A 26,193-nucleotide genomic window follows, 5' to 3' on the forward strand; every position below is an offset into this window, starting at 1 on the left:
CCTGTGTAAGGGTTGTGACTGGTTCTGGGGGGACTGACAGGAACGGGCTTTCAACAGGGCGCGGAGCCTGCCTTGTTCTAACAAACTGTTGACTTTGTATGACCCCTATAAAAAACTAGTTTTAACATGCGATGCATCATCATACGGGGTTGGGTGTGTGTTGCAGCAAGGAAATGACAAAGGCCGACTACAACCGGTGGCTTATGCCTCCAGGTAACTCTCCTTGGCAGAGCGTGGGTACAGCATGGTCGAAAAGGAAGCACTCGCTTGCGTTTACGATGTGAAAAAGATGCACCGGTATCTTTTTGGCATACCGTTCGAGTTAGAAACGGATCACAAGCCGTTAACATCCCTGTTGTCCGACAGCAAAGCTGTCAATGCCAATGTGTCAGCTCGCATACAGCGATGGGCTCTCACGCTGGCTGCGTATGACTACACCATACGGCGCCGGCCAGGCACCAAAAATTGCACTGACGCGCTCAGCAGGCTTCCACTGATCACCACTGAGGGGGCAGCGGAGCAAAGCGCTGAGATGGTCATGGCCGTTGAGGTTTTTGACACCGCAGGCTCCCCCATCACAGCCTGCCAGATCAAACTCTGGACCAACAGGGACCCCCTCCTATCCATGATAACGAAATGTGTCCTGACTGGGGATTGGGCGCCCGCACACGGGGCGTGCTCTGAGGAGGTCAGACCGTTTCCGAGACGGATAGATGAGCTCTCCATCCAAGCCGACTGACTACTATGGGGCAGCCGGGTAGTTATGCCCCAGAAAGGAAGGGAAGCATTCATCAGGGAACTCCACAGCGAGCACCCTGGCATTGTGCTAATGAAGGCCATTGCCCAGTCACATGTATGGTGGCCGCGGATTGACTCAGACCTGGAACACTGGGCTCGCAGGTGCACGCCCAGCTGGGCAATGCCCCCAGGGAGGCCCCGCTCAGCCTGTGGCCCTGGCCCACCAGGCCATGGTCACGCATCCATGTGGACTATGTGGGGCCGTTCATGTGAAAAATGTTCTTGATTGTAGTCGATGCATACTCGAAATGGATCGAGTGTATCACATTAAACTCGTGCACGACATCCATCACCGTGGAGAGTCTGCGCACAGTTTTCGTGACCCACGGCTTGCCGGATATTCTGGTCAGCGACAATGGCCCATGTTTCACCAGCCATGAATTCCAGGAGTTTATGTCGCGTAATGGCATTAAACACGTCCGGATGGCGCCGTTCAAGTCGGCCTACAATGGCCAGGCAGAACGTGCGGTCCAAGTCATAAAACAAGGCATGCTCCGTATCCAGGGACCCTCTCTTCAGTACTGCCTATCGCGCCTCCTGCTGGCCTATAGGTCCCGCCCGTACTACTCCTCATGAAATGCACACTCAAAATGCGGCTGTCCCTCATTCACCCAAGCCTGCCCGACATTGTTGAGGGCAAGCGGCAGTCCCAAACCCAGTGCCATGATCGAATCTCAAGGGGGAGGTGTATAGAAATGGATGACCCGGTATTTGTGTTTAACCATGCACTAGGACCCAAGTGGCTTGAGGGCACCGTAATTGGTAAAAAGGGGAATACGGTCATAGTGGTCAGACTGAACAATGGGCAGATATGCCACAAACATCTGGACCAGGAAAAGAAAAGGTTCAGCATAGACACTGAGCAACCTGTAATAGACCATGGGATGTCAACCACACCACTGCCAGTGAACGAGCAACAAGGACAGTCAACAGCATGCACAGTCCCTGCGGCCAGCCCAGACAGGCCGGAACCAACTCAGGCGAGAGAGACGCAAGCCACGGCTCAACCACCAGAGCCACAACTGCGGCGCACCACGAGAGAGCGGCGACCGCCTGAAAGACTCAATCTTTGACCCAAAGACATGAGGGGGGAGGTGATGTCATGTTTGTAACCTTCACATAACTGCAACCAATATGTAACAACACTGTACACAACTGTGAAATACACACCTTGACCACAGGGGGTCACCTTGTGGGAGACACTCCCTTACCTGGTCAGCCAGGTACTGAAAAGGGAGGTTCCACGCAGGCTCAGCACTCCTTGGTCCGGGGAATAAAGGTGCAGGTCATGAGTGACCTTGCCTGCAGTATATGCCTCATGTGAATATGTTCTAGAGGTGAGAACTCTACACCTTCGGCGGCGGGGCCCGCTCGAACTCCTTCCCTGTGGCAGGCCCTGCCCGAACTCTTCCCCGGTGGCAGGGCCCACCCAACCAGCAGCTCTTCGGTGACAGGGCCTGCCCGACCAGCTCTTCAGCAGGCAGGGCTGCGTGTGCTGTTGGAGGGCCCCCGGTGCTCCCGAACGGATGGTGCTATAATAGATGAGTAGAAATGTTTAATTTTTTATTTATTGATTTATTGATCATTTATTATTGATAATGGATTTTAATTGCTAAAAGTGAAGTGTTTAATGCTTTGGAAAATCCCCTAACTTCCCTCTAACTTCCTTTCCCCCCCATCTCTCACTACCTGTGCCTAATTCTAAAGTTGTGCACAAGGTTTTTCTGAGTGCACAAAAGTCGACACTTACTCCGTTCTAAGTTAGTTTGGAGTAACTTTTCGCTGCCTAAACTTGCAAAACATGCGTAAGTGGCTGGTAACGCCCCCTTTGGGAAAAAAAACTGAACTAAAACGAAACTAAACTAACTCACTAGATCTGGAGCAAACTAAATGCTGAGAATTGAGATACTCCAAACTAAACTAGTTGCTCCAAGAAAATAGGAGCAACTCCAGCCGGAATTTGTGCCCGTAGTGTGTGGTTTGTTTTGATTCAGGAAATTCATACTCTTCCAGTTCCTTCACTAAATTATAAAATGTAGTGTAATAAGTTAGATCACAAGAAACCGATTTAAAAAACTCTTTCAAGATCACATTATATTTGATACTGAATCTGATTAATTCTAAAAATAGACTTTATATATATTCTATGGGCCCAAGTTTCGGCCTCAGTTGCTCCTGATTTTTTGGAGCAACTGGTGTAGAACGGAGTATCTTAGAAATTCAAATTCTCGGCATTTAGTTTGCTCCAGTTCTTGTCAGTTAGAACAGTTTCACTTTGGAACAGAATTTTCTTTTCCAAAAGGGGGCGTGTCCGGCCACTTACACCTGTTTTCAAAGTTTAGGCAGTGAAAACTTACTCCAAACTAACTTAGAATGGAGTAAGTGAAGATTTTTGTACGCTCGAAAAAACCTTGTCTACACTTTAGAAAATCAGGCGTAGGGAACGAGGTGGGAGGGGGGAAGGGAAGTCATTAAATTCTACAATCAATCCTTAGTTATACTTATACAAATATTATACAAATAAATCCAACTTGAATAAAAATTTATAAGCAAAGAAAAGATTAAATAAACCATGTTCCTACCTGTGTGAAACAGCAGCAGCAGCTGCTGTGCTTCAGGCAGGCCTTTCATGTTGGAGACAGGCAGGGGTGTGGCGTCAGTGTCTCGACGGCAGCCCCAACAGCGGCAGCAAGCAGCCTTCGAGCTGAGCTGCTGTGCTGCAGGCAGGCCTTCATTCTCTTAGTGGCTGGCCGGCAGCTGAAGGATCAACACCGGACGCACGCAGCTTTTCAAGGGGGCTGAGGCCATTCGGCCATGGGATAGGAGCGGCGTCAGTGGCTGGCCGGCAGCCGAAGGATCAACACCGGAGGCACGCAGCTTTTCAAGGGGGCTGAGGCCATTCGGCCATGGGATAGGAGTGGCGTCAGTGGCTGACCAGCAGCCGAAGGATCAACACCGGAGGCACGCAGCTTTTCAAGGGGGTTGAGGCCATTCGGCCACGCTTAAGGGGCGGCGTCAGTGGCTGGCCGGCAGCCGAGTCCTTTTAAAAATGGCCGATGTTTGTTTGACACTGCGCGTACGCGCACGCTCCAACGCGCACGCATAGGGTTGCCGGCACCACGTTGGCTCATTTAAATTGGACCCGCCCCCCACTACTTACAGAATCGTCGCGAGTGTTTGGCTCCGCCCCCTGCTGTGAAGAACGCGCCGCGCCGCGCCAAGCTGAGATTGAGCTCTGAGGAGCCGGAGAATATCGAAGTTTTTTTCTAGCGCACTTTTAGGCACGAAGAACAGGCGTCCAGCTCGGAGGTGCGCCGTTTTCGGCGTGGGCCGAAACTTGGGGCCATTTGTTGCAGAAAATATGTGCTTTAAGGAGCATATCTTTTTTCACCCAGAAAGTGGAGTAGGATGCATGTTGTCTTGATGTAATCAGGTTGAGTCTTTATAAAGATTTTTATCAGTGACATTTTGTTACACATTATTACTTTGATTAACTTTCGGTAAAATACAACTTGTGGCAATTACTTTGAAAATACAGTTAATGCAGGAATAACTGCCATTTTAAAGTGTTACCACAGATGGGATGATTACTATTTGAGTAACCAACGTGTGTCTGCCAATGTGTTGACCTGAGTGATCTGACACTGTGTGCCTAACCTGACAAGATGGAAACATTCACCCAATGATGTTCAATATGTGATGAGCTGGTTAGAATTGGAAGTGTCTGAAGGGGAAACACGTCAATACACTGCAGGACCTGCCAGAGAAACAACGATTTCTTCTCTGTGCGAGACAGCACATATCAAACAGATGATTTTAGCAACAAAAAATGTGCAGGCTGCACAGTTCATCTTTACACCTTGATTAAGAATACTCTTTGCCCATAAATTTCTGTTGGCAAACTGCAGTGGTAACCCCTTAATCTAGCAGTGCACAAGCCCCTCATACTGCTTCATTGATATTAGCAAGTTGTGTCTGTTACAGGCTCACTGCAAACTGGCTGGGTTAACTACTTTCTGCAATAATGACCCGGGACTTCCTAGAAACATACGAATGGCATGATTTCAATGTAGAAGCTCCAAGGAATGACGGCATAATGCTATTATTTACACTGCACCATAAGTCACGGAAACCCCTCCCCTTTGGTGACCCATTAGCCAGTCTCTCTACCTCATCCAGGGAAGGTCTGCAGGTCCACATCCTTGAGGTTCACAGCCCTTATCTTCACCTTTTCCTGACTTTGCGACACATCTGTGGGAAAGAGGATGTGCAGATGCTGGAAATTACCTTTTCGGTGCTTTACAACAATTTTTAATTCAAATTAACTTTTTAAAATTGACATATCTCCCTGTGTCAAGTGTAGTGCCATGTGGTTGGGCTGTGGGGTAAACCATTGACTGCTCCGTAAATGAGGTCCCTTATCCGTCATTCAGCTTGCTGCGCTGTAGTCAAATTGATTTTCCAGGAAATATTGGCATCAGTATAACAACAACAAAAACAACAACTTGTATTTATATTTGCTCCTTTATTGTAATAAGACTTCCAGGGTGCTTCACAGTAGCATTATCAAACAAAATTTGAAACCAAGCCACATAAGGAGATGTTGGAACAGGTGGAGGTGGGTTTTAAGGAACGTCTTAAAAAGGAGAGAAAGGTGGGGAGGTTTAGTGAAGGAATTCCAGAGCTTATGACTGAGGCAGCTGAAGGCATGGCCACCAATGGTGGAGTAATGTAAATCGGGGATGCACAAGAATCCAGATTTGGAGGAGCACAGAGACCTCGGAGGGTTGTAAGACTGGAGAAGATTATAGAGATAGGGAAGAGTTTGATAGGGCGAGATTTACGGTGTGCATCATATACTGTGCCGTTCCAGGAAATTCAGTGTCAATATCAAATATCCATTCTTCAACTCTGATCTTCAATTGGCTCAGTGGGTAAATGCATTGTGCGGTGAGACAATGAACCACGCAGACCAAGAAGGAGCCAAGGTTAAATACTGACATCGGCGGAACTAGCAACTTTCAGTCAAGGACAGCAGTGGATGCCTTCAATTGGTGTCAGTGTTCTCAGGTATCGAAGAAGAAATATCACTTGGGGTTTATGATCGATGTCCAGCAACTGCTTCTGGAAGTGGATGTGTGGAAATGTGAGATGAGGGTTAATTCAGGTTGTGGATGTTATAAGCCCCACAGTCAAACAGCCCACTGAGTCAATTTCCAGCTTCAGTTACAAAAGGCCCAATTTTGGCCATGACTTGCTCCAATTTTTTTTGAGTAAGTTTGTTTTTCTGGTGCAAGTTAAAAAACGCCATTTTCCCCAATCAACTTGCTCCAGAGTAACTCAGTTATGTACGATTTTTTTTTAGCTCAGGTTTTATTTTCAAAAGGGGGCGTTCCCAGCCACTTACGCCAGTTTTGGCCATTTAAGCAATTCTGGCCAGCTAAAAGTTATTCCAAATCCACGTGGGTCAGCGTATGTGGCCAGCTCTGAAATACCTTGCGGGCAGTTAAGAAATCGGCACAGTAAGTAAGGACCAAGCACCAAACATTGTAAATAAGAGTTAAAATAACTCAATAAAAATAAAGAACTCAGGTAAACAATTGAATACCAAATAAATAATTGTAGTAAATCCTACCTTGAATTGAATTCCGCCGGTGAAGGCAGCGGGCCGGCGTATACGGGAGGCCATTCGGCCTGGGAAAGGGGTGGCTGGCAAAGACGCATCGAGAGGCTGAAGAGCAGGGAAGGTAAGGGGGTAGGGGCTGCGAGAGGCTGTGTTGGGCTGGCTCGACTGGGCAAAAACGCGGCAAAGTATCAGAAGGCTGAAGAGAGGGTTGGAGGGAGAGGCTGGGCTGGGCAGAAACGCGGCAAAGTATCGGGAGCCCGATTCTACTGCGCATGCATTGTCAGTTGAAACTGCAGCTGTCTCACTCACCCACCCACTGACCCTATTCTACTGCGCATGCGCGATCATGGCAAATCCCGATTCTACTGCACATGTCCGGCGTCCCGGCACTGTTTCCCGCGCAGGACGCTGGCTCCACCCACAGACCCAAATGCCACGCCACGCTAGCAGCTAGAAGGCCCGGGGCAGCGGCCAAAATTGGCCTGAAGAGTTTTGGAGCACTTCCAAGCGTGGAAAACTGGCGAACCTCTGGCAAATACGCCAGAAATCTCTAGTGGCCAAAATTGAGCCCAATGAACCTAGTTGAGGAGCTGAAGCTTGCAGCTCCCTGTGGAGCCATGTCCCTCGCCATAAAGGAGTACGCGATTCACAGTTAGGATGAAGAAGGCTGTGTGTCATTAGAAGGTTTTTTGGATATAATTTATCATATGAATGACTAGAAAAGTATATCATGTAGAAGTAGACATTTCACCTGCACCAACAGTATAAATATTGTAAAGAAATCCAAAAAGAACTCACCTTGCTGCAGTTGCATGAGGTTTCATTCTGCCAAGATAGAAGGTTACATTTAGAAGAGAGCTTTTTGAATTTATTGGTATAAATAGTGACACAATCCATAGAGCTATGCATGAAAGTTAATGTTTTAAGATTGCGCTTTCCAAAATGTATGTCATCATGATTTACCAAACAGCAATCTAATAACTTAAAAAAAAATCCTCTGTACATAAAACATTACATTTTACAACAACACTGCAATAAAAAGACAAGCCGCAATTAGAGTTAACAAATGTAATAGAATGTCCCATTATTCAAATCTTTCAGTGAACAGGTAGAAAGTGCAATACAATTAGAATCCTTCAGTCTCAATGTTGTCAAACGATAAGGTGAAGCATACTGATGGTCTCAGCGAATGAGTCCAAAACTGAATAAAACTACCCCATAAAATGAATATATCTATTTATATATGATGGTATTGTGAATATCTTTCACAGTCCAGAAGTCACATTTTCTACAAACGGCAACAGATGAAAACTGATATGAGGTAACTGGCCTCTCCACCCAGGAAAAACAAACAGTTGTCACCCCAGAGAAACTTCCAACGACTACAATTAACTTCCAATTGATCTACTTAAACCACAGGAAGTGTCTGAGTCACGATCTTAAAGGGACAGAGCAGCTTAACTAAAAATCAGGACCAAAGCTCCAGACTCCAGACTATCCATAAGCAATGCCACAGAAGATAGTGTTTATTAGGAACAGGAGTAGGCCAGTCAACCCCTCAAGCCTGTTCTGCCATTCAAATAGATCATGGTTGATCTGTATCTTAACTCCATCCACCCACCTTGGATCCATAACCCTGAAAAACAAAACAGAGTTGTCAGAATAATGGGAGATTATTAACCCATTCTAACTCCTCCATCTTTTAAGCAATTGAAAAACAAACTATAGACAGGTTTGTAGATGGTACAGATCAATAGAGTATTACAGAAAGACTACTGCTCTAAATACCTCAAGTATTTATAAAGCAGTGTAAAGGGATTTAGATAAGATATCCGAGGGTTCTTGTTAAATCTCAAGTGTACAAAGTACTGAATGGGACATTGTCCCATTGATTTCTCCTCTCCCCTCTCCGACCCCAACCGCCCCCGCCCCCACCCCCCAGCCAGCCCAGTCAACACATCTCACATGCTGGATCTAACCTGTTCTGCCTGATTATGGCTGATCTGTACCTCAAATCCATTTACTCACATTTACTCCATGTTATATGATACCCTTACCTAACAAAAATCTATCCATCTCAGACTTGAAAATTTCAATTGCCCTAGCATCCATGGCCTTTTGGGGGATAAGTCCCTGATTTCCAATACCCTTTGTATCAAAAATTGCTTCCTGATTTCACTCCAAAATGGCCGAGCTCTAATTTTAAAGATAATTGTAAAATTGCAGCGATGTGAGGAAAGAGCCGGGGAGTTGGACTAGCTGGATTACTCTTCGAAAATGTCAGTGCAGACTCAATGGGCTGAATGATCTCCTTCTGTGCTGTACTATTCTATGATTCTAACCCTTAATACCCTTGCCAAACATAAAAAGAAACAGATACCCTAGAGTAATTTCAAAGCTGCAGTTTAATTTGCAGGTTCATATGGCAGTTATTAACTGCTTGTCCTTTGCACTTGTGGTTTCAGATGATATCTGAACCCCTCCAGTGGTTACTGACTTCAAATCCCTTCCAACTGTCCATTATTTTACATGCAATTTGTTAGCCAAGAACACATTTAATAACTGTTGCACTATGCTGACATTCGAGTGACCACAGCAACTAATTAGTATTGTTTTACAATACTAATTAGTTGCCGAGATGGATAGCTTCTATATCATCTTGCAAAGTCTATAATTTCTTGGGAAATTTTCAGAAATCTCGTCTCCACCTGCAGTCTTAATTGGTACCTTATTTTTATTGCTTCAGCTGAAAACCCTTTTAGAAAGTCAAATGGAAATGTGATGGCAACACAATCTTCACAGAACATAAGAATATAAGAAATAGGAACAGGAGTAGGCCATACGGCCCCTCGAGCCTGCTCCACCATTCAATAAGATCATGGCTGATCTGATCATGGACTCAGCTCCACTTCCCCGCCTGTTCCCCATAACCCCTTATCATTTAAGAAACTGTCTATTTCTGTCTTAAATGTATTCAATGTCTCAGCTTCCACAGCTCTCTGAGGCAGCAAATTCCATAGATTTACAACCCTCTGAGAAAAAAAATTCCTCCTCATTTCTGTTTTAAATGAGCAGCTCCTTATTCTAAGATGATGCCATCTAGTTCTAGTCTCCCCCATCAGTGGAAACATCTCTGCATTCACCTTGTCAAGCCCCCTCATAATCTTATAAGTTTTGATTAGATCACCTCTCATTCTTCTGAATTCCAATGAGTAAAGGCCCAACCTTTCCTCATAAGTCAACCCCGTCATCTCGGGAATCAACGTAGTGAACCTTCTCTGAACTGCCTCCAAAGCAAGTATATCCTTTTGTAAATATGCCCATGGTGGTCACCGCTGCGCAGTAATCTTTCAGCGTTTCTTCATTTCTTTGGATGGAACTTTTATGTGACCTCTGCTGGTGTCCAGTTCCTGCCATCTGGTCTCAATCACAGTAACTACTGCCTCCACTTCATCCTGTAAGAATTTTTTGGTACTTGCACTGCGTTTCATCTTGTATTACTGCAGATCCGATTTTTCCAATGCTCTCACACAGCACTCCTTCTCACACACACAACTGGCTCTAAAAATGGGAGATTGCCAACCCGGAGCTGCACTGGCCATGCGCATGCATTGAACTAATCACCTTTTATCATGCATGCGCAGAAGGTGTGGCATAGTTTTCTCGGCGCAGACAGCAGGCTCCACCCCCCGAGGCGACTGGACACACTGCGTGGCACCAAATTTGAATTATACATTGGGGAAACTTTGGCAAAATATTTCTGCCTTATTTTTGGCCTAGAAAAATGGGCGTAACTCTGGCAATACGTGAGAAAATGAGCTTGGGCAAAATTGAGCCCATTGTAAGTGCATTCAAAAAGAAAGGCCCAGGATTTTCTAACAAAATAACGGCAAGTTTAATGGCTCTCGCAATTATTAATGTGTAAATTGTACAGGAACTTGTGGCGATGAAAGATACCCTGAAAATTTCATGTTCCTGGGCAACTTGCACATTAATAGTCTCGCAAAAACAGCAGCTCACCTCAAACTCAACCTCCCTGTTATTTTGAAGAACTTGTTGGATTTTCATATTAAACTCACCACAGTAAGTCAGGGCTCATACTTAACAGCATAAATACTGTGACCTTTTAACAATGTGATAATTGTTAGTGCAATGCCAATCAGCCTCTCCGGCCAAGAAAGGAAACTAGTTGAACTGCTGATTCACATTCCTGCATGTAATAAATGGTTGTTTGAGATTTTAAAAATGTCAATATTTTTTTACTTCTCCTTTCTGACTCTTTTTCTCTCTCTCTTAATCCAATCTTTCTTTCCCTGTTTTTATTTATCTTTGTGTACTTAATTTTACTCTAACTCACCCTCAATTTCAGTGTTTCTTTCTCAAACTTTAAATCTCATTGGTTAAGGATCGTCTGCAGCTTTCAGTGTTGGGGCATATGCACTGATGACCGTAGCGCACTGATTCCAGGCTAGAGTGAGCCAAAGGTATATGAGGCCCTCTGAGATGCCCAACTAGCTCATTTTTTATGGAGAAGCCTACCCCATGGAGGTGGCGTTCTTCTTCTGGTTTACCTTTCCAGAAGAAGGTGTAACCACCATCTTGTTCCTTGAGCTGGCCTTCCCCTCCGTGCCAAGTCTTGCTTAGGGCAGCGATGTCTATGTCGAGTCATCTGAGTTCTGGGGTAATGATAGCAGTATGGCGCTCCGTTCTGTCGCTGTTGGTTTTGCCCTTGAGGGTCCTGACGTTCCAGGTCCAGAACTTCATTTTTAAAGTGTGGAAGATGCCTTTGCGTGACTTCTTTTAACGTGGGATGGCCGTTGCACATCAGCTACCACACGGGCTTGGCAGAGCAAGGTCTTGGTCCAATGGCGATGATTGGATTAAGGAGGTACACTGTTGGTTGCGTCATTCCCAGATTTCCTGATGCCCTCGCAGCACTGTTATCAGCTTGCACTTCAACAAGTAACAACGCCAAAATGTTTTGAGCTGAAGATTGAGGGAAGACGTGTAACTAACACGGCACGCCATGAGATGCCCTGCTCCAGCAGAATCTGGGCCACTGAACGTGTTTGCAATTTGGCAACATGCAGTGACCAAGGTCATTCTTCCTCTCACCCCAAATGTGTTTTACTTACACCATGTGATATTTAAATAATTAAGATCAACATAATAAAAGTTAGATAGAATATGGTCATTTTAAATAAGAATTATATATAAGTTGCTCTGCATGTTGAAGCTGCAACACCGTTGCACTACAGAGTGGTGAAGATGTTGGCTCATACCCAGAACCCCTCAGTCACAGACCTCCAGTGTAAAATGCACCACGAAGGAAGTTAGGAGTGGACAACAGGTGTTGCTACCCTGCAGATGTGGAGAGGGGGAAATCACAGGGTTCTTCACACTAGGTCACGGTTGCACATCTATAATAGCTATGTAATGGCGTTTCAGGAGGTGTGGGACCAGGAGTCTAACCAATCTTCTTGAATGTAGAAGATACCTGGCGTGGGAAAACTACAAGAAGGAAAATCAGTGAGAAAAAGAAATTAAATCAACCACCAAATACTAAATATCTAAAAATTGTGTAGCAATCATGAACTGTTTCTTTCATTTTTCTTATGAGTTGCTGTTTTTCTCTACACTTTTGGTCTTTCTTGGAGCTTTTTGCAGTCTTCTTTCACTGTGGGCTCCTGAAAATACAGTAGTGGCATTCCAATTCAAAATTCTCTTTTCCTTCTTTCTCCTTCTGTTTAGTATCTGTCTCTTTAACCATGCATGCTCACCACTGGGGCCATTCAATGTCGATGTAACAACCCAACTCTCTCAGGGCACAACCTGCCGTCCTTTCCATTATAATGTTTAAATGGTATATTGGACATGGATGAGTGAAACAAAAGCAGTCTACTAAAGCACAGAAACAGTTTGTCACGTCTCATGCCAGTATCATATTTAACAAAATACGCTACTAGGTCTGCATTAGTAGGTTCTACATACAACTGAGGAAAGTTAAAACCAATTAAACCAAATAAATACAGCATTGAAAAACAGTAACATCTTCAATTTCTAGCGTCAACTCACTTGTCATGGAGCTACAAATCACGCTCCTGGTATTAATACTTTTTTAATGTGATTTAAAGAAACCATGAGGTCAGGGTAAGGAAAAAAAGACAGTGTTGGAGATTGCATTTATAGTTATAAATAAATCTTTCCCATGATAGCATATAAGATAGTTTCCTTCCTTTATAGCCTTTCGAGCTTTCAGAAATCCTGTCACCATCCACAATAGATTTTAATTGGCCTCATGGCCCCATTGTGGATTGCTGGATTAAGATTTTGTGTCCTAATTAATGGCCTACATTCACAATATTGTACCAATAATGATGATAGGCTAATCAGTACCTTAATATTAAAGGTATGCTTGAAATGTTTATTGGTCATTTTGAAGATCTCTTACTTTTTATAATCCTAACATTAGTTTTCAATAAACCTTTATATTATTGCCTTTTTGTATACTAAACATTTATAATCTAGCTAGTTGATGCACCTTGAGAATATCTGATGATAGGCTTCCCAGAATTATCTTCTACTCTCAACTGAAAGAAAGCAAACATTCCCTTAGAAAACAATTCTTCAAGTGGTATAAGGACATGCTTAAAATGAACCTGAAGAACTGTGACATTAGTCTGGAATCTTCAGAACAGCCTGCTACAGAGAGAATCCTACGCAAGCTCCTACACTGTCTCTCAAAGTGGCTGTCACCTCCTGTGGGAATGGGGCAGCAGGTGCCTTTAAAATGAAATTTTTAGTCTTACTGCTGCCTCATTTCTGATACAATCCTGCTTGCCACCATTTTAAATGCTCACTGCAGTTAGATGGCTAAGACGCCCACCAGAAGCAGACAGGAACCTCATAAATGTTTGCACATTAGTGTGCCATTACGTTAATGGGACCCCGATTACACTTTAACCTGGGCCTGAGCGAGAAGCTGTTGTGGCTTTCCCACCAAGTAGAGACAGGTCGGCAGCTGTCAGGGGCTCGATGAGGCCTTCCGAAGTTAAGTGGAAATCTTTCCTTTGTGGGGCCAGGGGCACAGGAGTGCTTCTTTGGGCCCTAAAAGGAAATTGATTAAGAGTGGCTGGAAGTGCAGGTGAACCGACTGAGACAGTACATTAGACACTCAACTTTCAAATCTAGGAGTAGGCCATTCGGCCCTTCTAGCCTGCACCGCCATTCAATGAGTTCATGGCTGAACATTCAACTTCAGTACCCCATTCCTGCTTTCTCGCCATACCCCTTGATCCCCCTAGTAGTAAGGACCTCATCTAACTCCTTTTTGAATATATTTAGTGAATTGGCCTCAACAACTTTCTGTGGTAGAGAATTCCACAGGTTCACCACTCTCTGGGTGAAGAAGTTCCTCCGCATCTCAGTCCTAAATGGCTTACCCCTTATCCTTAGACTGTGACCTCTGGTTCTGGACTTCCCCAACATTGGGAACATTCTTCCTGCATCTAACCTGTCTAACCCCGTCAGAATTTTAAATGTTTCTATGAGGTCCCCTCTCATTCTTCTGAACTCCAGTGAATACAAGCCCAGTTGATCCAGTCTTTCTTGATAGGTCAGTCCCGCCATCCCGGGAATCAGTCTGGTGAACCTTCGCTGCACTCCCTCAATAGCAAGAATGTCCTTCCTCAGGTTAGGAGACCAAAACTGTACACAATAATCCAGGTGTGGCCTCACCAATGCCCTGTACAACTGTAGCAACACCTCCCTGCCCCTGTACTCAAATCCCCTTGCTATGAAGGCCAACATGCCATTTGCTTTCTTAACCGCCTGCTGCACCTGCATGCCAACCTTCAATGACTGATGTACCATGACACCCAGGTCTCTTTGCACCTCCCCTTTTCCTAATCTGTCACCATTCAGATAATAGTCTGTCTCTCTGTTTTTACCACCAAAGTGGATAACCTCACATTTATCCACATTATACTTCATCTGCCATGCATTTGCCCACTCATCTAACCTATCCAAGTCGCTCTGCAGCCTCACAGCATCCTCCTCGCAGCTCACACTGCCACCCAACTTAGTGTCATCCGCAAATTTGGAGATACTACATTTAATCCCCTCATCTAAATCATTAATGTACAGTGTAAACAGCTGGGGCCCCAGCACAGAACCTTGCGGTACCCCACTAGTCACTGCCTGCCATTCTGAAAAGTACCCATTTACTCCTACTCTTTGCTTCCTGTCTGACAACCAGTTCTCAATCCATGTCAGTACACTACCCCCAATCCCATGTGCTCTAACTTTGCACATCAATTTCTTGTGTGGGACCTTGTCGAACGCCTTCTGAAAGTCCAAATATACCACATCAACTGGTTCTCCCTTATCCACTCTACTGGAAACATCCTCAAAAAATTCCAGAAGATTTGTCAAGCATGATTTCCCTTTCGCAAATCCATGCTGACTTGGACCTATCATGTCACCTCTTTCCAAATGCACTGCTATGACATCCTTAATAATTGATTCCATCATTTTACCCACTACCGATGTCAGGCTGACCGGTCTATAATTCCCTGTTTTCTCTCTCCCTCCTTTTTTAAAAAGTGGGGTTACATTGGTTACCCTCCACTCCATAGGAACTGATCCAGAGTCAATGGAATGTTGGAAAATGACTGTCAACGCATCCACTATTTCCAAGGCCACCTCCTTAAGTACTCTGGGATGCAGTCCATCAGGCCCTGGGGATTTATCGGCCTTCAATCCCATCAATTTCCCCAACACAATTTCCCGGCTAATAAGGATTTCCCTCAGTTCCTCCTCCTTACTAGACCCCCCGACCCCTTTTATAACCGGAACGTTGTTCGTGTCCTCCTTCGTGAATACCGAACCAAAGTACTTGTTCAATTGGTCCGCCATTTCTTTGTTCCCCGTTATGACTTCCCCTGATTCTGACTGCAGAGGACCTACGTTTGTCTTTGCTAACCTTTTTCTCTTTACATATCTATAGAAACTTTTGCAATCCGTCTTAATGTTCCCTGCAAACTTCTTCTCATACTCCATTTTCCCTGCCCTAATCAAACCCTTTGTCCTCCTCTGCTGAGTTCTAAATTTCTCCCAGTCCCAGAACCTGTAGGATGGCTAGCATAAGAAATAATCGAGCGTTGCTATTGTGTCAATGGGGCTCAGGCAGAGCAGAGCTAGCTTTACTATACATCTAACTTTGCTGTATGTCATCGAAGCGTGCTTACTGATCACAGGGATACCTTAAATGGAATAGTGTTTCATTCCTAATCATTGACATTGATAAGCAAAATAATTGAACAGAAAATCAAAGACTCAAATAAAATAGCTGAAAATTGATTTCATTAATGCTGAATGATTCGGACAAAATACCTTTCTCAGTATTATTTCCAGCAATATACTTTACAAATTATATATTCACTACCTTCAATAATGCTGAGGAGTTGGGAGTAGATTACCCGACCACAATATTTTGAAAACAAATTTAGTACATTCAGAACTATAGAGAAAACACAGCATGCATCAAGCTCATTGCAGGGGTGGCATTGTACTAGCAGCTTATTCATTTGTGTGCAGCAAAGGAAATTATCCGGTCATCCGTTTTTTTTTCCTCAATAATTTTGAAATTGTGCAGCTCCTCAGCCCAATGTTTAGGAAATATTTTCTTTGCCTTCCTCTCTCTCTTCCACATTCACTTTTATTACATTCTATTTTTAAAATGCCTTTTCTCTTCTCATTGTGAATTTTCACACAATACAATAAATGCTTTGCGACAATTGCAATGTTATTTGATTGTGCGGAACTAAGCTTAAATAAAGGAGACTATGAAGGTATGAGGGCAGAGTTGGGTAAAGTGGACTGGGAAAATAGATTAAAGTGTAGGATGGTTGATGAACAGTGGTGTACATTTAAGGAGATATTTCACAATTCTCAAGAAAAATATATTCCCGTGAGGAGGAAAGGGTGTAAGAGAAAAGATAGCCATCCGTGGCTAACTAAAGAAATAAAGGATGGTACCCAATTAAAAGCAAGGGCATACAAAGTGGCCAAAACTAGTGGGAGGACAGAAGACTGGGAAGCTTTTAAAAGCCAGCAAAGAATGACGAAAAAAATGATTAAGAAAGGGAAGATAGACTATGCAAGTAAACTAGCGCAAAATATAAAATCAGATAGCAAGAGTTTCTATAGGTATATAAAAAGGAAAAGGGTGGCTAAAGTAAATGTTGGTCTCTGAGAGGACGAGACCGGAATTAGTAATGGGGAACATGGAGATGGCAGAAACTCTGAACAAATATTTTGTATCAATCTTTGCAGTAGAGGACGCTAACAATATTCTGACAGTGGATAGTCTAGGGGCTATGGGGGGAAGGAACTTAACACAATCACTAAGGAGGTGGTACTCAGTAAGATAATGGGACAAAAGGCAGATAAATCCCCAGGACCTGATGGCTTGCATCCTAGGGTCTTAAGAGAAGTAGCGGCAGGGATTGTGGATGCATTGGTTGTAATTTACCAAAATTCCCTGGATTCTGGGGATGCCCCAGCAGATTGGAAAACCACAAATGTAACGCCCCTATTTAAAAAAGGAGGCAGACAAAAAGCAGGAAACTGTAGACCAGTTAGCCTAACATCTGTGGTTGGGAAAATGTTGGAGTCTATTATTAAAGAAGTAGTAGCAGGACATTGGAAAAAGCAAAATTCGGTCAGGCAGAGTCAGCATGGATTTATAAAGGGGAAGTCATGTTTGACAAATTTGCTGGAGTTCTTTGAGGATGTAACGAACAGGGTGGATAAAGGGGAACCAGTGGATGTGGTGTATTTGGACTTCCAGAATGCATTTGACAAGGTGCCACATAAAAGGTTACTGCACAAGGTAAAAATTCACGGGGTCGGGGGTAATATATTATCATGGATAGAGGATTGGCTAACTAACAGAGAACAGAGAGTCAGGATAAATGGTTCATTCTCTGGTTGGCAACCAGTACCGAGTGAGGTGCCACAAGTATCAGTGCTGGGACCCCAACTATTTACAATCTATATTAACGACTTGGAAGAAGGGACTGAGTGTAACATAACCAAGTTTGCTGACGATACATAGATGGGATAAAATCAATGTGTGAGGAGGACACACAAAATCTGCAAAAGGACATCGACAGGCTAAGTGAGTGGGCAAAAATTTGGCAGATGGAGTATAATGTTGGAAAGTGTGAGGTCATGCACTTTGGCAGAAAAAAAATCAAAGAGCAAGTTATTATTTAAATGCAGAAAGATTGCAAAGTGATGCAATACAGCAGGACCTGTAGGTACTGTGCATGAAATACAAAAGGATCGTATGCAGGTACAGCAAGTGATCAGGAAGGCCAATGGTATATTGGCCTTTATTGCAAAGGGAATGGAGTAATAAAAGCAAGGACGTCTTACTACAGCTATATAAGGTATTGGTGAGGTCACACCTAGAATACTGCGTGCAGTTTTGGTTTCCATATTTACAAAAGGATATAATTGCTTTGGAGGCAGTTCAGAGAAGGTTCACTAAGTTGATTCCGAGGATGACGGGGTTGACTTATGAGGAAAGGTTGAGTAGGTTGGGCCTCTACTCATTGGAATTCAGAAGAATGGGAGGTGATCTTATCGAAATGCATAAGATTATGAGGGGGCTTGACAAGGTGGATGCAGAGAGGATGTTTCCACTCATGGGGGAGACTTGAACTAGAGGGCATGATCTTAGAATAAGGGGCCGCCCATTTAAAACAGAGATGAGGAGAAATTTCTTCTCTGAGTGTTGTAAATCTGTGGAATTCGCTGTCTCAGAGAGCTGTGGAAGCTGGGCCATTGAATAAATTTAGACAGAAATAGACAGTTTCGCAAACGATAAGGGGATAAGGGGTTTTGGGGAGCGGGCGGGGAAGTGGAGCTGAGTCCATGATCAGATCAGCCATGATCTTATTGAATGGCGGAGCAGGCTCGAGGGGCTGCATGGCCTACTCCTGCTCCTATTTCTTATGTTCTTATGTAACAGCTGTGACAGGGAGTATTCATGAAAGAGGTTTAAATATATATTCCATGCATTAAAAACTGGGGGAGAAAGTGGGTGCCTTTACACCTCCCCGTTAGATATCCTGGGAATGCTAATGAGGTGCAAATGGCTTTGTGACCGGGCACGGCGCTGACTTCGCCTCCCGCCATATTCGGCAAGGGTTTTGCGGCAGAATTGATTTCCGCCCCCTGCAGCAGCGCTGGGCGAAAGCACTGACAGCTGCAGGAGGCATGCATCGAGCGGACGGCCAGCTCGTGAGTGATGATTAAAGACGAGGTGGCCGAGGTAAGTAAAAAAAAAACCCGTACTTTTCTTGTTGCGGTTTTCTTCCCGGATTCTTGCCCGCGATCATTCACCGCGGCACTTTGCTTGATTTATCATCCACTTCCTTCCTGAAGTGCAAATGGCAATTTAAAAAAAAATTTGAAATCGTTAGCGCTAACTTTTCAAAGTTTTAAAAATTAATGCCCCAAACGTTGAATTTTGCCCCCTTCATATTGAGTAATCAGTATTTTTTTTAAATGGAAATAATGGCAGTGAAGTTCTGACTAAATTATTTAGTGCATTTAGGCTTCTGCTTTAGCTTTGAAAGGCTCAAATTGTGTATCTTTGTCTGAAACTCATGTTAAGTTCAGTCCAGTGAATTTATCTTCATGACTGAACTAGCAGGAAGTAATTCACTCTATTTGGCCACAAAAGATTATGTAAACTCCACTAAGCCATCAGGTAAAATGGACACATCCCACCTCTCCGTTATCTTGCCAGGGATTGGACACACTCACTAATATGTCATCCTTAATGGCAGGGACTCACTTCTGGATCATTAGGGACCATTTCTTTTGTAGACCACCAACGAATAGCTTCAAAAGTTTAAAACAAGACAGCTCTTAACTCTTCTGCACATAACTACTGGCATGATGGGCAGTGTAAGGGATAAATTGTAAGGTTGCAAATAGGGGGTCAGAATTATGCTGAAGGTAGCAAACTTATAAAGTGCCTATGTATGTAACACTTGCTTGTTTGAGTATAGCACACTTATTCACATTGAACTATAGCTTAACCTCAGTAACACTTAAGCAGCCAAAGTCAGCAGTTTTGTTTAAAAGTCCCTGAGGAAGAGATAAAGAAGCCAGTACAGCCACCCTAGGCGCCGGATAGACTGGGGTAGAGGGCAAAATGGAACAAAACAATGATGAGAGACGGACAGTTGCATGTACCACTCAGAGCCTGTCGGATAAGAGTCGACAAATCAATGTAACTTTGCTGATAACAATAGACCTATCGATAATTTTGGAGGAGGATTGCTCCTCTCCGAAACCTGTATAAATTATGCTTGAAAACCCTTAATTTTGGAGGTTCCACGACTGAACCTTCCCTTACAATTGCTCGTAATAAAAGCCGGTTGAACCTGGGATTTTGTGTGTTCACTTCCGTGGTCGTTATAGAACAGGAGAAGGGCAAGGTGTCGATTAACTATATCAGTTAGTCCACCTCGAAGGAGAGAAGCCTCCTTTTTTACCCTTACAGTCAGCATATAAATACATGCAGCTTTGAGAGGTTTTGGTTCATTACTCATACGTGCCACCTTTTTATTTAAAGAGACAAGTCAATTCAAAACTGAAAGGCTCTAAATTGAGCCAACTTTAGGTGTTCATAATCAAATCCAACGAATCTCAATTCAGATCACTTTTTTTCTCAGTGCATTTCACTGCGTCTCACTAATTTACATGTGTTATTAAAATATTACAAATATGTATGTCTTTAAAACGTCATCATTTTGTTCTTCTTGTTCTTCTGTTCTGAAATACTGACGTGCTGAAATAAAACCAGCTCTTGCTTCACATACTGACTATCATGCCAAATAGATTTACAATATGTACTTGGATTTCTGCCAAACCATTGCACTGAGTCAGAATTTTCAGCTTATTTAAATAATTGGGTCCCGATAGCTGAGGTTTTGTTTCTGTACGATATAATAACTTGCTAATAAGTATGCAACTCATTTTCATAAAATTATATTCAACATCAGGAGCTTACATTGAGGTATTACTAAGGCCAGAATTTTCCAGGGTGGTAGCAGGTGAGATCGGTGGCAGGGCGGGTGGGAAAGTTGTTATTTTTGACAGCGGGTCGGGAACTCGCTGTCATCTTGCTCCCACGTGCCTTTCACCCAGGGCACGCCTGTCATCGCAGACATGACCCAACTGGCAGAGGAGAGTGACCCAATTTAAAGAATTATTAGCTTGTTGTCAGACCCTTAAGCGTGCTTAACATTAACATTACCTTTTAAATCTAACTGGATGCCACGGGGACCACGCTGCTCGGGAAGCACGTCTGTAAACCTGAGGTGGGAGTTGCTTCACCATTGCTCCAGCTGATTAGTTGACAGGATGAGAGACTATAAAATCTCCCACCTGACAGCTGATCACTTTCCCCCAGCAGAAGCTGTTTCTCATTGCATTTACAACATAGATTGAGCTTTCTGCAGGCTGCAAGTCTTTCAATCAAAGTCTCCATCCAGTGTCACCCCATTGTAAGAACCTCTCTCACCAATGACAGATTGCTTTTGCCATCTCTACTTCACCTGCCATCTATTCCATCAACATGGGCGTGCTTTATATTGTCTCACCTTGGTCCTCAGAATGCTACCACAATCATCCCCAAGAGTAGCATCACCAGGCACACCAGCAGCACCAACAATACCAACCTTCTTTGCAATTAACTGATGCTGCAAAGGACAGAGTGCATCAGCACCCAAGCGCATTGATGACTGGGACGCCAGGGATGGCCTCATCATGGCCACATTTCCTTCACTTGATGCTGTACACCCATACAGCTACAACATGATATACCAGATTGGCACCACCACACATGAACACCATAAAGGATTCTTACAATGACCAAGCCATTCTTTTAATGTTGATCACCTTTGCAGTTGCTACCATTATATCTCACCATTCACTACAACTTACTAAGCCACTTCCAAAGGTGCACACAAATCTATCCAAGACCGGAAAGTATTGAAAATACTTGATGTTAGAAACATAGAAATCTATAGCGCAGAAGGAGGCCTCTTTGGCCCATCGTGTCCGTGCCAGCTGATGAAGAGCCACATGGCCCTTGGTCAACAGCCCTGAAGGTTACATATAAACCTATGAACAATGACCAATGGCGGAAAGGTAAAGAGCATCTGGCCCAACCAGTCCGCCCCACACAACTGCGATACCCGATGCATCGCAACATTTTATACTCCACCCCAAGAGCCATGCGATTTCCTGGAATGGCAAATAAAAACAGATAAAAACCCAGGTCAATTGGAGAATACAATCTGGGAAAATTCCTGTCTGACCCATCCAGGTGAGTGAAACTAGTCCAGATCACCCTGGCCGTATTCGATTCCGTGAAGTATTTACCATCGTATCTGCGGCAGCCACCAAGAGGTTATCCAGTCTAATCCCACTTACCAGCTCTAGGTCCGTAACCCTGCAGGTTACGGCACTTCAAGTGCCCATCCAAGCATCTTTTAAATATGGTGAGGGTTTCTGCTTCTACCACCCTTCCAGGCAGTGAGTTCCAGATACACACAGTGAGTTACACACAGTGAGTTCCTTCTATGTGAAGAAGCTTCCCCGCAAATCACCTCTAAATCTTCCACCAACCACTTTAAAACTATGCACCCTCTTAATTGACCCATTCACCAAGGGAAATAAGCCCTTGCTATCCACTATATCCAGGCCCCTCAAAATTTTATACACCTCAATGAGATCTCCTCTCAGCCTCCTCTGTTCCGAGGAGAACAAACCCAGCCTATCCAATCTGTCCTCATATCTTGGCCTTTATTGCAAAGGGGATGGAGTATAAAAACAGGGAAGTCTTGCTACAGTTATATAAGGTATTGGTGAGGCCACACCTGGAATACTGCGTGCAATTTTGGTTTCCATATTTACGAAAGGATATACTGCTTTGGAGGCAGTTCAGAGAAGGTTCACTAGGTTGATTCTGGGGATGAGGGGGGTTGACTTATGAAGAAAGGTTGAGTAGGTTGGGCCTCTACTCATTGGAATTCAGAAGAATGAGAAGTGATCTTATTGAAATGTATAAGATCATGAGGGGGCTTGACAAGGTGGATGCAGAGAGGATGTTTCCACTCATGGGGGTGACTAGAACTAGAGGGCATGATCTTAGAATAAGGGGCCGCCTATTTAAAACAGAGCTGAGGAAAAATTTCTTCTCTGAGAGTTGTTAATCTGTCGAATTCGCTGCCACAGAGAGCTGTGGAAGCAGGGACATTGAAAAAATTTAAGACAGAAATCGACAGTTTCTTAAACGATAAGGGGATAAGGGATTAAAGGAAGTCGGCAGGGAAGTGGAGCTGAGTCCATGATCAGATCAGCCATGATCTTATTACATGGCGGAGCAGGCTCGAAAGGCCATATGGCCTACTCGTGCTCCTATTTATTATGTTCTTATGTTATGTTCTAAGATTCTCCATTCCAGGCAGCATCCTTGTAAATCTCCACTGCACCCTCTCCAGTGCAATCACGTACTTCCTATAATATGGTGATCAGAACTGCACGCAGTATTCCAGCTGTTGCCTAACCAGAGTATTATACAATTTAAGCATAACCTCACTACTCTTGTATTCTATGCCTCAGCCAATAAAGGCAAGCATCCCGTATGCCTTCTTAACCATCTTATCCACCTGGTCTGCTACTTTGAGGGATCTGTGGACAAGCACTCCAAGGTTGCTTTGTTCGCCTACTCTTCGAAGTGGCCTACCGTTTAATGTGTATACCCTTTCCTTATTAGCCCTCCCCAAGTGCATTACATCACACTTCTCTGAATTAAATTCCATTTGCCATTGTTCTGCCCACCTGACCAGTAGATTGATATCCTCCTGCAGTCCATGACTTTCCTCTTCATTATCAACCACACAGCCGGTTTTAGTGCCATCTGCAAACTTCTTAATCATACTCCCTTTTTCAAATCTAGATCATTGATGTATACCACAAAAAGCAAAGGACCTAGTACTGAGCCCTGCGGAACCCCACTGGAAACATCCTTCCAGTCACAAAAACATCCATCAACCATTACCCTTTGCTTCCGACCTTGAAGCCAATTTTGGATCCAACTTGACACTTTACCCTAGATCCCATGGGCTTTAACCTTCGTGATCAGTACCATGTGGGACCTTATCAAAAGCTTTGCTAAAGTCCATATACACTACATCGTACGCAATACCCTCATCGAACCTCCTGGTTACCGCCTCAAAAAATTCAATCAGTTTAGTCAAACATGATCTTCCCTTAACAAATCCATGCTGATTAATCTTTGTCTTTCTAAATGTAGATTTATCCTGTCTTTCAGGATTTTTTCCAATAATATTCCCACCACTGAGGTTAGGCTGACAGGCCTATAATTACTCGGCCTATCCCTTTCTCCCTTCTTAAACAAGGGTACCACATTAGCAGTCCTTCAGTCCTCCGGCCTAAATCCAAAGAGGACTGGAAAATGATGGTCAAGGCCTCTGTTATTTCCTCTCTTACTTCGCTCAACAACCTGGGATGCATTTCACTTTTATCTACTTTCAAAGCTGCTAAACCCCATAATACTTCCTCTCTCACTATGTTTATTTAATCCAGAATTTCATACTTCTCGATAGCAGTTTCAGCATTGCCCCTTTACTTTGTGAAAACAGACGCAAAGTATTCATTAAGAACCATACCAACATCTTCTACCTCCACACACAAATTACCCTCAGGGTCTCTAATAGCGCCTACCCTTTCTTTAGTTATCCTGTTACTCTTAATATATTGATAGAACATCTTTGGGTTTTCCTTAATTTTACTAGCCAAGAATTTTTCATGCTCTCTCTTAGCATTCCTAATATCCTTTTTAATTTTACCTTTGAACTTTCTATATTCCTCCAGAGATTCTATAGTATTTACCTGTCAGTATATGACATACGCTTCCCTTTTTTTTCTTTATCCTCCCCTGTAAGTCCCTAGACATCCAGGAGGCTCTAGAATTGTTATTCCCACCCTTTTTCTTTAAGGGCACATGTTTGGCCTGAGCCCTCCGGATCTCCTCCTTGAATGTCTCCCACTGTTCCGACACTGATTTACCTACATGTAGGTGTTTCCAGTCTGCTGTGGCCAAATCACTTCTTAACTTAGCAAAGTTAGCTTTTCCCCAATTTGGGACTTTTATTCCTGGTCTATCCTTGACCTTATCCAAAACTACCTTGAAACTGACTGAATTATTGTCACTGGCATCCAAGTGCTCTCCCACTGATACCCCTTCTACCTGCCCAGCTTCATTGCCTAAAACTAAATCCAGAACCGTCCCCTCCCATGTTGGGCTTGTTACCTACTGACTAAAAACATTCTTTGTTGTGTCCTTAGATGCTTTAGTAATGACTCCACGAGGCAATGTGTTACACTTGAACTCTCGTGACCTTAGTCCTTTATTTGTTAATTCCAGAGTGAGTTAACAAATATAGGACCTGGTGGCCTGCTTTTTATACGAGGCCAGGCACACTGGTACAGGTAACCTACAAGTCTCCCACTGCTGTGCCCTCTGGTGGCACATCTTGTGAGAGTACCAACAGTAGCCATGTACGATACATGACATCACTCTCCCCTGAGCCTTTAGAGCAAATCGCCTTTGCATTGACTGTGCTCTGGGCTCAGCTCTATGTGGGCTCTATCTGGTTGACCCTTGGCAGGTCGTTTCAATCTAGGGTATGTTGTGTATGAAGAAAGAGTCAGATTGAATACTGTGAGCTCAAAGTAACGTGTGACCTTAGTTTTTATTGCAGGTCTCCAGAGTGCCTCTCCAACCTGGGAAGCCTTCTTAAATACCTGTGCTCCCAAGGGATTATGGGATCCCTTGGGAGTCTGGGGAATGAGCCCTCTGCTGGCTGTACAGAGTAAATACAAGTCCACATATATAACAATATTCCACCCCAAAGTCAATAATGTAACTATTTACAATGTGAGTCGATCTGGAGCCCTTCTTGCCCTGGTTGATTGTCTCGGTGTGAAAGCTGGTGTTGTTGAACCATTTGTTGGGCTCTCACTGGGCTGCTGTGCAGCTGGCCTTGCTGGGCTGCCTGGTGTGTTGGGACCTGCAGGGCTGCTGTGGATGATGGGCTCTGCTTCGTGGTCAACCGTGGTGCCGGTTGCCACTGGTGTGTGTGTTGGGGGATCAAGGTGGGTTGCTCAGGGTAGTCCGTGAATCTGAGTTTGATTTGGTCCAAATGTTTCCAGTGAATGAGTCCATTTGAAAGTTTGACCCGAAACACCCTGCTCCCCTCTTTGGCCATGACAGTGCCGGGAAGCCACTTGGGACCTTGTCCATAATTTAAAAAAATACAGGATCATTGACTTCAATCTCGCGTGACACATTTGCGCTTTCATGGTGTGCACTTTGTTGAAGCCGCCTGCTCTCTACCTGTTCATGTCGATCAGGGTGAATTAACAAGAGCCTTTTCTTGAATGCACTTTTCATGAGCAGTTCAGCAGGTGCAATCCCAGTGAGTGAGTGGAGTCTTGTGCGATAGCTGAGCAGGACTTGGGATAGGCGAGTCTGCAGGGAGCCTTCAGTTACCCTCTTCAAGCCTTGCTTGATGGTTTGCACTGTTCTCTCTGCCTGACCATTGGATGCTGATTTAAACAGGGCAGGCTTTCAGTAGTGGCAGCGGACATGC

General features: G+C 44.0%; 1 long non-coding RNA gene across 1 annotated transcript; it reads right to left on the reverse strand.

Annotated features, from left to right (window-relative positions):
• Nucleotides 1–2,116: 2,116 nt before the first annotated feature.
• On the reverse strand, nucleotides 2,117–6,725 carry LOC139265186 (uncharacterized). Its single transcript, XR_011593494.1, has 3 exons — nucleotides 6,434–6,725; nucleotides 4,969–5,049; nucleotides 2,117–2,330 (listed from the first exon to the last, which is right to left on the reverse strand). It is a non-coding gene; the product is annotated as an uncharacterized lncRNA (long non-coding RNA).
• Nucleotides 6,726–26,193: the final 19,468 nt, after the last annotated feature.

This window comes from Pristiophorus japonicus, chromosome 6, assembly GCF_044704955.1.
Source record: "Pristiophorus japonicus isolate sPriJap1 chromosome 6, sPriJap1.hap1, whole genome shotgun sequence".
Classification (NCBI taxonomy): domain Eukaryota; kingdom Metazoa; phylum Chordata; class Chondrichthyes; family Pristiophoridae; genus Pristiophorus; species Pristiophorus japonicus.